The sequence below is a fragment of the Abramis brama genome (genome assembly GCF_963993115.1).
Source record: "Abramis brama genome assembly, chromosome: 14".
NCBI classification, from domain to species: domain Eukaryota; kingdom Metazoa; phylum Chordata; class Actinopteri; order Cypriniformes; family Leuciscidae; genus Abramis; species Abramis brama.
The window spans coordinates 13,817,146-13,829,152 of record NC_139976.1 but is presented as its reverse complement, the minus strand read 5'-3'; the positions used below and the strand labels follow the sequence as shown (position 1 = coordinate 13,829,152).

The following is a 12,007-nucleotide window of genomic DNA, read 5'->3' as shown; positions in this document are numbered from 1 at the left end:
ATAGCAGGGATTGGAAAATGTTAGACATTTCTTACAATAGCTTGTTCTCTATAAACTTTGTTGTGGATGAAGTATAATGGTAAGATTTGTGTGCTGATGATGTAACTGCATGTTATTGTGATTGTTTACATTATGTGTTACACCCACTTTTTGCATAGTTTTTAGAAGGTACAAGTTTTAATATTTGCTTTGGGTGTGTGAGTTACTTACCTAATGCATTATGAGACTTTGGGGAATGTAATATCTTGTTGTTTAAGTGTATGATCTCAGCTAGCAGTTTGTAAATATCATAGGCCAACCTGTTAAATGAGGTGCTATAATCCTGTTTATCCATATTGTGGTTATTTACATTGCTTGCCCTGAAATTAATTTGAAAGTAAGGCCTGTTTACACTGCATGCTCAAGGTAATGTGAAGCAACACCGTCACTGCATCAGCTTTCACACCGACAGTATATACTGTATGTAAGAAAGTGCTGTTTGTGCCTGTTACTGTATGTAAACTGCATTGACCCAGATGTTTTTTTTACATTTTGCTCATTGTGAATATTATGTTGCTTCATAAGCCTATATTGCAGTGCTGCGTTGATGTATAGCGTCAGTACATTTTGGAAGCATCTTTTTTAAAAATTAAGTTTAGTGTGCTACAAGTCAAATATATAGGCTCAGAGTTGAAACACAACTCGCACACTTCTGATATACAAGTATCACTGTGCTTGGACAGGCAATGTGAAATTTGTAACCTGTTGATATTGTTGCTGAACTTTTTGCTGCTTTCACATGGAGTGTGAAACAGGCCTTATTAATCTAGAAACAACAATGTAGTTGGACAATAATAAGTTCACTCTAGACATAAGATTGGAAATTTGCCTCAGGTTTTACACTGGAACTGGAAGGTTTGCTAAATTAAAAGCAGTGTCAGGAAAATTGTCTTGAGAAATTTGTTAAATTCATAAACAGTAGCCGTTTTTGGTGTTGAGAATTGGCACTGGGGATGAATTGAAACAGCAAAAGCTTTACAGTAAGATTCCATCAGATGTTTTGGAAATCATATGTAACATAGCCTATATAATCAAGTCCATTTTCAAGTGATTATATTACTTGGCTTAAAGCTTACCTTACATGAAACATTTGACACACTGTATGTGTTTTCATGCAGTATTTAGAGTACATGGTTGTTTACCGGGCCTGAGTTTTAACATTTGCATAAAGAGGCTTATCTGTTTCTATTTCTATTCTATTGTTGCTAAATTAGAGATTTGTAACAGACCTTCAAAGAAAGTGTGTTAAGCATGTTTTCGAAAGACACATAATGTGGCCTAATTGACGGCAGGTACATTTCACTCTATTCATCACAAAAAGTTGATGTATGGCTTAAGACTTGGAATATAGGCTATGCCCGGTTTCACAGACAAGGCTTAAGCTAGTCCCAGACTAAAATCCATGTTTGAGCTGTCTTAACTGAAAGCAACTTGCACTTAAAATATGTCAGTGCCATTGTTTTGTCTCAAGATGCACACCGGTAATGTTTTTAAGGCACGTTTATAAAAGCTATTTAAATGTCCTAATTTAACTAATGCCTAGTCCTGGCTTGATCTAAGCCCTGTCTGTGAAACCAGGCCATAGTGTGTTACTTTTATGGTGTTTTGCATCCTATTTGGTGCCTGACACGCCAGTACTCACATCAGCTACAGAGTTAAACATTTAGGGTTAACGTAAAAACAGGAGTTGAGAAAAGCCTTTTTCAGCTCAAGTAACATTTTTTCCTCATCAAAATATTTGACTTTAAACTTAAAACTTCTTGAGAGAAATTTAGAGGATCGCTGAGAATCTTCGGATGGTTATGGTGTAGCTATTGGCAGTCGAAATTCATTTCTGCGGTGTCACTGAACACATTCTTTCAGAGATTTGCAAAAGGTTATTAAATACGGCGCTGCATGGCCGTGTTGCACGGCAGGGAAGCGCACACACGCACTCTCCATTTGGAGGATGCTGAGGTTTATTTTGGCAGTTGTCATGACGTTGTGTGGTTTCACATGTGGTGAGAGAGAGGGGGGGAGGGAGACCCTTTTCATAGCAGAGATGCTTATTTAACATTTCCGGTCAATCAGAACCATGTCAACATCACCACACACACACACACACACACACTTAGCCCATGCACACACACCTATAGCTAGAAAAAGATTGCTATCTTAAACTCTCCTTCAACTTCTTGGTCTGTGACTTTGTAGTGATTACTCGCAGGAGACCGTTCACCTATCTGCACAGTGCTCGAGAATGATGTGTGTGGTCAGAAATACATGGCTTTCCACAATTAGGGATCAAAACGGTGGAGGAAACTGCACTGTAATTACTGGGATTGTTCTGAGCAGATGCAGAACAAATGTCTTTGTTGTAACAGCGCAGAGCTTCACAGCAAGGTGTGACGTGGGGCCAAAGTAAACACACGAACATGGAGTTGTGCATATTTTATGAGCAATTCATCTCTTTGTTCAAGGGTACCAGGTTTGCCGTGATCAAGATTCAGAATTTCCACCATTATCTGATGCAGATTTCAAAGAGGTCATATGGCAATGTGTGGCGAAATCTCAAGCTTTCCTGTTTATTTTACAGGCTGTGGAGTGCATACAGATCCACTTTTTTCAGATACATGCACAATCTTCACCCCTTTCTCTACACCTGAACAAGCTAAATGTACTCAGTTTACTGCTTTTACAGATAGATAGAATTCTAAGCACATGTCGCTCGCTATACTGTTCAAAAGTTTATATATTTAGCAAGGATGCATTCAATTGATCAAAAGTGACTTTTTTTGAAAAAATGTATAACAGTTTCCACAAACAGATTAAGCAGCACAACTGTTTTCAAGATTGATAATAATAAGAAATGTTTTTTGAGCACCAAATCAGCATATTAGAATAATTTCTGAAGGATCACGTGACACTGAAGAGTGAAGACTAGAGTAATGATGCTGAAAATATAGGTTTGGGGTGACAGGAGTTTGAGTAAATAATGACAGAATTTTCATTTTTTACTGAACTGTCCCCGTAAGTCACACTTGTGAAGACATCATGTGTGCAGTTTAATGTAATGCCGGTGTCTGTATTTGTGCTGTTTGTCAAAATGGTCTTGCGACATTTGCATCTTTAGATCATCACATCATTATTGTTTTTTTCTGCTGCAGAAAAGCATTTATCCTTAAGAAAGGATTCACACAGTATTTAAAGGCAGGCCCTCTTGAATTAATCATGTCTGTACTTACTCAAACTAGTGGCACATTTACATTGAATAGTTTTTCTCTGTGTCATCATCATCATCATCATCATCATCATCATCATCATCATTCTCATTATCCGTAAAGGGAAGCACCTCGCCAATCATGGTAGTTGAGATAGTTATAAGAGTACATTGATTAAAGGTAGGGTAGGATTTTTCTAAAAAAAAAACATTCCAAATTTGTTTAAACTGTCTTTATATACCAATACATAATTAAAATATAAGTACTCTGAAAAAGAGAGTATAAAAATCGAGTGTCTGTAGACCTCTCACGACTGTTGTAAACACAGCTAATTATTTCCATTCACTCCACCCCCTCCCTTCTGGGCTCCTTCCAAAGCCACGCCCCCAAAACACATGAACGCGCGACGCCAAATGCTCAGGCTCAGGAAGACGCATTTATTTACCTGAGACGAGTGCAGAGGAAGGAGCGCAGATGCAGTGACATCATGTCAGAATCACATGTAATAAAATACCTAACTTTATCACTATAAATATAAACAAATAAGATAGCTTTTAGTACTCACTATCAAGCTAGCATATCGATACTGGTAAAGTTTAAAATATATTTTGTTTGATTTGGTAACGAGCTATATTTAGGCTATAGGTAACGAGCTATATTCATAAGGCAAAGCTAAAAACCGGTTGCATTGATACACGTTTTTCCATTACCATCAGTTAAACTGTGATGAAGGTGAATTTCGTGTAAGAGTCATAACATATACGGTGTTTTGCATGTAAGAGTTTACATGATGAAAGCATTGTTCACTCTGATGAGGACTAACGTTACACTCCGGTGACAAGTACCGCATCGTCGGTTCGAGGACAGGTCCGGGGTCGAGGGCGAAGCAGAGGAGGTCGTTCAAGAGTGCGGGCAACCAGGGTCCGAGGAAGTAGTTTTTGCCTTGTTTGCCTTCGCTGACTGCATATGCAGGTGCTTTGAATTTTGAATGCTCATTCTCTGCCATAATTTTACTCTTCGTAGGTTCCGCGCCTCTCTTGCACTCCCCTCAAATCAAACGGGTGCGCGCATATGGGCAGATCTAGCAACAGTGGTTGTAGCCATGGTTGCGAGAGTGAGTGACAGTCGCCCAAACCAATCAATTGTTTCGTCCCGGATGGAAATAATGAGCTGTGTTTATTGCAGATTAAAAGGTCTACAGTCACTCGATTTTTAAACTCTCTTTTTCAGAGCACTTACATTTTAATTATGTATTGGTATATAAAGACAGTTTAAACAAATTTGAAAAAAAGTTTTTTATAAAAATCCTACCTACCCTACCTTTAAGCAGTGTCAAGGCTGAAGTTTACACTAAAATGTCTGTGCAGCAGAAGCTCACCTTAGTACTTCAAAAAATCAACACCTTGTACAAGAAAAATGCATAAAAGTGTGAATTATGAATGTGGTGGTATTGGACTGAGGGCAGAGTGCTGGTAATGGACTGGTGAATGTTTCATTTGCTGCTGTATTACATCTTGCAGCAGCATGTAGGAAACTTTAAGAAATTCTTTTGTTGTCAGGATGCTAATCAGGTCATTGATTTTAAGGAGCTTTTCACAGGAGATTTGGGGGCAGATCCGTTTGAATTCCATTTGTTTGGTTTGAACCACACTTGAGTCTGCTTGAACACCAGCTTTGAGTTTATGTGTCATAGCTTTCGATCTGCTTTGCACATCTGGTCAATTTCCCCAATTCTTCTTTTTAAAACTACTCCGGCTCTGTCGGGTTGCATGGAGATCATGAGCTTTTTCAAGCCCACTCATAAATTCTTAGTTGGCTTGAGATCTGGACTGTGGATTTGGCCACTGCAGGATATTAACATTGTTGTTTTTAAGCCATCCATGTGTAGCATTGGCTTTATGCTTTGGGTCATTGTCTTGCTGGAAAACAAATCTTCTTCCAAGTTGCAGGTGTCTTGCAGATTCCATCAGGTTCTCCTCCAGGATTTCCCCTGTGTTTTTGTTGCATTTATTTTACCCATCAAACTCTCGACTCCGGGGCCTGATGCAGAGAAGCATCCCCACAGCATGATGCTGCCGTCACCATGCTTCACAGTGGGGATGGTGTCTTTCCAATTAACTTTCATTTGCATGCTCCCGATCAGACATATATAGTCTACTATATATTATGGTTTATTGCATTTCTTATAGCTGCTGTCTTCGAGGGAATACTTCAGAGAGAAGGTTTCATTTTAGCATCTCTTATGGTGCATCTGTGGCAGAGAAATGTCATTCCGTGTGTGTGTGTGAGATATTCTATGTGTATATTATGGGAAATCCACAAAGGGACAAATACTTAAAGGGATAGTTCACCCATAAATGAAAATTCTGTCATCTTTTACTCAGCCTCAAGATTTTTTCTGTAACCAAACAGTTGATGGGCCCCATTGAATATCTTGCATACTATGAAAGTCAATGGGGCCCATCAACTGTTTGGTCCATCAAAAGATCTTCTTTTGTGTTCATCAGAAGAAAGAAATTCATACAGATCTGGAACAACATGAGGGTGAGTAAATGATGACAGAATTTTCATTTTTGGGTGAACTATCCCTTTAAGTGAGTGTCAATCACCCCCTAAACCCTCAATCACTATTCCATGTTAATCCACTAATACAGTTCACTTGAAGAAATAAATGAAAACGAGTGAGCGAATTTGGACAGCCGTTGAGTGTACATCGGCTATACTCTCATTATTGCGATGCAATGTGGGATAGAATGAGTGCACTCAATAACGTCCTCTATGGTTTCGGACACCACTACAAATGACTGTCCCCTCAAATAATGCCGGCGATTTCGGATTCAGCCTCAGGTTTGGTCCAAGCAGTCAAATCAAGTTAGGAACTGTTTTTATTCTGATTTTAGGGATTGGATCAGCAATTAAAGGTTGTATCAGCGATTTCAGGCCCAAACATAAATGATCACATTCATCTAATCTTTCCTAACGATCCACTAGCTGCCCGCCCCATAAGCATGCCGTCAAAAAACCGCATCTCTGTAGGCAGCCTAGGCTCTGAGATCTGCACACAAAAACAGTTGGTTTCACCACCACTCAAAACCAAAATAAATAGTGTTCTAACCAATCACGGACAGGGGTGGGTGCTGTGAGGTTTTCGCGTGCAGCCGTCATAGGCAGCCGTGCACGAGCGCAAAACCTCACAGCACCCACCCCTGTCCGTGATTGGTTAGAACACTATTTATTTTGGTTTTGAGTGGTGGTGAAACCAACTGTTTTTGTGTGCAGATCTCAGAGCCTAGGCTGCCTACAGAGATGCGGTTTTTTGACGGCATGCTTATGGGGCGGGCAGCTAGTGGATCGTTAGGAAAGATTAGATGAATGTGATCATTTATGTTTGGGCCTGAAATCGCTGATACAACCTTTAATGTCAGCATGGATATATATATATATATATATATATATATATATATATATATATATATATATATATATATATATATATATATATATATATATATATATATATATATATATATATATAATCATACAGAGCAAGTGACATGCATGGAGCCTGACTTTTAATGTTAAAACAGCAGAATTCCCACAAACCAAGGAAGTGCTCTTTTCAGTCAGTCACAAGCCATATGTCTCCACTCTCTTTCAGAAGTGAATGATTTGTTACATTTGAACTTGATCAGATAAATCAATCCCTTTTGTTGATTACACACATCTGGGCCCACCTTCCCAGCTAGTGTACAAGTATCTTGCACAATGATGTTTTCCAGAGATGACTGTAATTTAACATGCAGGTAAACAGCCAAGATTTTGTTGGGAAAAAGTCAAAATGTCTTTTTAAGGTTCATTTGAGAATCCTTGTTGCTCAACCCTTATAGGAAATTGGCTGTGTAGCTCCAATACTAAATAAAAGACACAATTATTTGTTTTATATTACACAATTGTTACGACATTGTGACCTCCCTCCAGTGAAAATCAGCCCTAGCCGTTTAGGATGACAAACATTTGCCAGAAAGGAAGTGCTGTTTAGTTTATAGGTGCTTTCAGTGTTACTCAAGTGAATGAAAGGAAACAGTGAAACACCATAATGACAGATCCCTCTGGTATTCTTTGTCCATGTCAGGATCTATTCTGCATGATTTAAATCTGTAATTAATTTGATGTGGCATGTCCTTGTTTTTCAAACACTCCAGAATTGCGTAGACACGCACAGCTCTGTTTCTAACATTTCTCTTGTTTGTACTATTCAACGTGATGTTTTTCTTTTGTAGTCATCGTCTGTCCCCGTCTCTCCTTCTCACTCATTCCTTCCCCATGTCCACCTGAGGAGGTGACTGTAGAGTGACTCACTTGTTCCGAGTGTGGTTTTGTGGTGGAGCGAGTACCGTCTCGAGCCTTCTCTGACTTCAGAAGACTTGAGCCCAAACCACATAAACTGTTACTGCCACTAACCCACGCGAACCCATACACACACATGCCGGCCATGGGGTTTTGAAACTTGTAGATGTGTGGATGGAAGAAGAGATTAAAGAGAGGAAATGGTTATGTTTTTTGGATCCCTAGCCTAGGTGGTATTTAATCTGAGAACTTGCCTTTTATAATCCTCTTTCAAATGTGAGAATTGTGGTTAAGAACTAGGGGAGAGCCGGGACAGTTGAAACACTTTTCAGATAAATGTCGTTTTCTAAGATAAGGTTACAGATAGATTTTTTTATTTTTTTTGTGATTAACATCTCACATATGTGTTCTCTTAGAATCATGTGTTATTCGGTACAAATATAGAATGATTTAAGTAAAATTTGACTTTGAACGGGAGTTGTGCTTTGTTTCAATCGTCCTGCCCCTGAAACACAGGGGTGGGACGGATGAAACATAACAGTTTAAACGGCAACTATTCATCTAATGCTTATTTTTGTGAACAATACCTGACAAGTAACTTATGTACATATTGTTACAAACATATTTTGTAATTTATTTTAATTTAAAGGTTCATATAACCATTTTTGTTCTGTCACCCAATAAACAATCGGCGATAAGCCTATGTGCATTTTGTTATCTTTCTAATAGGCTATTTTGACGAAGATAGGCAAATCCGTTTACAATTAATTTTCTTACATTTCTTCCTTGAGTCATATTGAGTGTTTGCTAGTTGAATAGCCTATTATTATGAAGAAAACGAGGTCAACCAGAAGACCATAAATTAAATTTATTGAAGATTGAAGATTGGACAATTGATGATTATTACAGAGATAGCATGTGTTTTGTAATTGAAAATGAATTTGCATTCAAAGAAACACAAGTCTAGAAACAGTATATGAATCTATGAACAGTATAGGCTATGACCAGGTTTAACGTGCAGGACGCGCTGTCGGGACGGTTTAAACACTTGTTTCAACCGTCCCGACAGCGCCTCCTGTCATTTAAACCTCTTTTGCCCTTAAACTAAAAAAACTAGTTGCACACTTAAGGGTGTGTTGCAGTACTAATACACCTGCCGTATTATCATTACAATTGCACATGAAACAATAAATCCAACTTGTCAGTCAAAAAAAAGTACCGCACGAAAGAATTCACTTACAGCACTCAAAAACAGCTTTGCGGCTTTAACTCTATTTTTTACAGTCTATGCTTTAACTCCAAAACGGCACGAGTACGACGTAAACAAGAAATGTTTTCGCGGGTATGGTAGGCTTTGCGTTCTGTAGCCTACGTGCTGACGAAATTTGACGTACAGTGGTTTTCAAGGAAATCTCAGTGTTTCATCCGTCCCGCGTTTCAATCGTCCCGCCTCTCCCCTACTTTCTTACAGAATAATATCATTATTAAAGGGTTAGTTCACCCAAAAATGAAAATTCTGTCAGTAATTACTCACCCTCATGTTGTTCCAACCGCGTAAGACCTTCGTTCATCTTCGGAACACAAATTAAGATATTTTTGATGAAATCTGAGTGCTGGATCACTTCTCCATAGGCTGCTAGGTGACCGAAACTTGCTGGCCCAGAAAAGTTATTAAAGAGATCGTTAATATAGTCCAAGTGACTACAGTGGCTCAATCTTAAGTATGTCCAGCGACGAAAATACTTTTTGTGCGCAAAAACAAACAAAAATAACGACTTTATTTCACTATTCATTTCCTTCTCTCTGGGCCTCTAGTTGGTTCACGTAGTGTTTTTGCGCTGCGCGTCTGTGTTACACGTCACCACGTAGGCTCACTATTGGCCGACGCTGGTCATGTGTGTGATGCGTGATGACGTGTAACACAGACGCGCTGCGCAAAAACACTACTAGGCCCAGAGAGAAGGAAATGAATAGTGGAATAAAGTTGTTATTTTTGTTTGTTTGTGCGCACAAAAAGTATTCTCGTCGCTTGATATACTTAAGATTAAGCCACTGTAGTCACTTGGACTATATTAACGATCTCTTTAATAACTTTTCTGGGCCAGCAAGTTTCGGTCACCTAGCAGCCTATGGACAAGTGATCCAGCACTCAGATTTCATCAAAAATATCTTAATTTATGTTCCGAAGATGAACGAAGGTCTTACGCGGTTGGAACAACATGAGGGTGAGTAATTACTGACAGAATTTTCATTTTTGGGTGAACTAACCCTTTAAGAAACTCAGTTTTGAAATAAATTGTTAGCCTACTTCTAGATGTTACTTATAATTTCTTAAGATGCACAAAATATCTTTACTATATCAGTTATTGGGACGAATTTGAGATGTTTTTATTTATTAATAAAATGATAATTTATTTTTTTCATATTGTACTTTTATAATGTTGTGATGCTTAAATTCACTTTTAGTTCTTAAAATGATTGTTAGTTTTTAGTGTTTTATTTTTAAATTATTTACAGAAATATATATATATTATCACTTGCAGCATTTAAAATTACAATGAATTAAACAATTTAATTTGTTACTTATTTGCAGAAAATAATACTTAATTTTATTATCTGCAATATACCGTTTATCTGCCATAACATGAAAAATATTTTAATAGAAATTGTTATAATAAATTATTTTAGAAACATTTTATTATTTTATCATCAAATCAACTTATAAATGACTTTCATACAGTCTTTCGTCATTAAAGGCACACTATGTAAGATTTTTAGATCAAAATATCCAAAAATCACTTGAACAATGTTATAGCCTATTTTGTTGATTTGTGTACTTACATTATCCCAAATGTTTCTAAGAATGTTTAAATCCAGAGAAATAAGCAGTTTTAACCAGGCCTTGCGTCGCCTATCAATGACATCATATGCGCGTTACTCTCGATTTTTTTAGCGAACCATGCAACACCAAAGACGCTTTAATATATTATGTGTTTTATTAGACAGGTTAGCAGCTGTTTGGATGCATTCATCGACAGAAATCATTGTTATATAGCTCAACACAGTCTTTTTGTTTAAATCTTGTTTTTTTTTATTTACCGTGTTTACCATATTTACCATGCCTAATATGACACCTCCACCATCATAGTAAAAGCTCCTCTGCTTTCGAGGTTGTGTGTCGGGCTTGTCTCTCATTAGCAATCACTGCAGCGGCCTCGTTACGTTAATAAATCTTTAATACATAACTATAGTTATGTCATCCATGAATATGATTTCTGCCTGAGTCCCGTTGTATTCTCCACCGGCTGTTGAAGACAACGACTCCCATGATTCCGCGAAATCAAGGCGTCATCAAGCTACGCGTCTGTTTTGAATAAACTACCTTTAGTGGCGAAAAATTACATAGTTTAAGCAAAGACAGGAGACAGTTTTTTAACATTGAATAAAAAAAAATAAAAATTGTAGCTCATGCCTGTGTTTTTCTTATTAAATAGTAATAAGCTCACCTTGGCAGTTAATTGTATAGTTCCCCAAACTTTCTACACCTAACTTCTGCTGTTCCTTCAGCCACCTCTCAGTCCACTAATGGTTTATGGGTATGAAATGCTGTCCCTCTCCCCAATTACAGATCTCTTTGACTCATGCTCCTCCCTCTCCACATTAAATTGAATGAAAGTTATCATTGTGTGTGTAGGGGAGGTTTTTCCAATGGCCTATAGGACAAGGGTGTGGCCTGAAGAGAGACAGTGGATGGTGTGGGATGCAATACTGTTTTTTTTTTTTTGTAATATGAAGCTTGTCTTGACATAAATGCATGTTATGGCCTCAGAACCCAGTAGGGGAATGTGTGTGCATGTATGTCAAGGAGAAAGACAATATGGGCTATAGAGTTCCAGAGTGTATGAAGAGCATGTGATGAAAGTTTTACATATTTCCCTGGTGCATTTGTTTATTAAATATTGTGGCTAATTTTATCATGCTTTTTGCTACCAATAGGGATCTCCCAGTCACGTGACCCCTAGCCGCGTGTCAGCCATTTTGACGGAATACTTCAGCGCACCTACATACATGAGAATGCGGATTATCACGTTTTATGGCTGCGAATTGATTAAAATAATGAATAATGGTCACTGTATTAATTATCTTGAGCCTGCTGAAATGTTCCTATAAATATATTTTCTTTCCAACTGTGCAATCTGAATTAAAATAGGCTAAATATATTTATCCACTAAGCTGCAGCTCGTCTTCCCATTAACAGTTTTTTTTTTCTCTTTCTGACATTTCATACCTGTTGGGTTTACATTTTTTAATTAAATTGACTAAAAAAAGATTGCTTGTGTGTGCTGGTGTTTATTCCAGTCTTTTAAAATAGTTGAATGAATGAATGCTCGCGAGGTGCCTGTAACGATGTTAAATAAGCT

At 37.8% G+C, this 12,007-nt stretch overlaps 1 protein-coding gene across 2 annotated transcripts in view; it reads left to right on the top strand.

The window, feature by feature from the left end:
- znf438 (zinc finger protein 438) overlaps positions 1-12,007 on the top strand; it is a 53,752-nt gene that overhangs the window by 811 nt on the left and 40,934 nt on the right. The window lies entirely within an intron of this gene.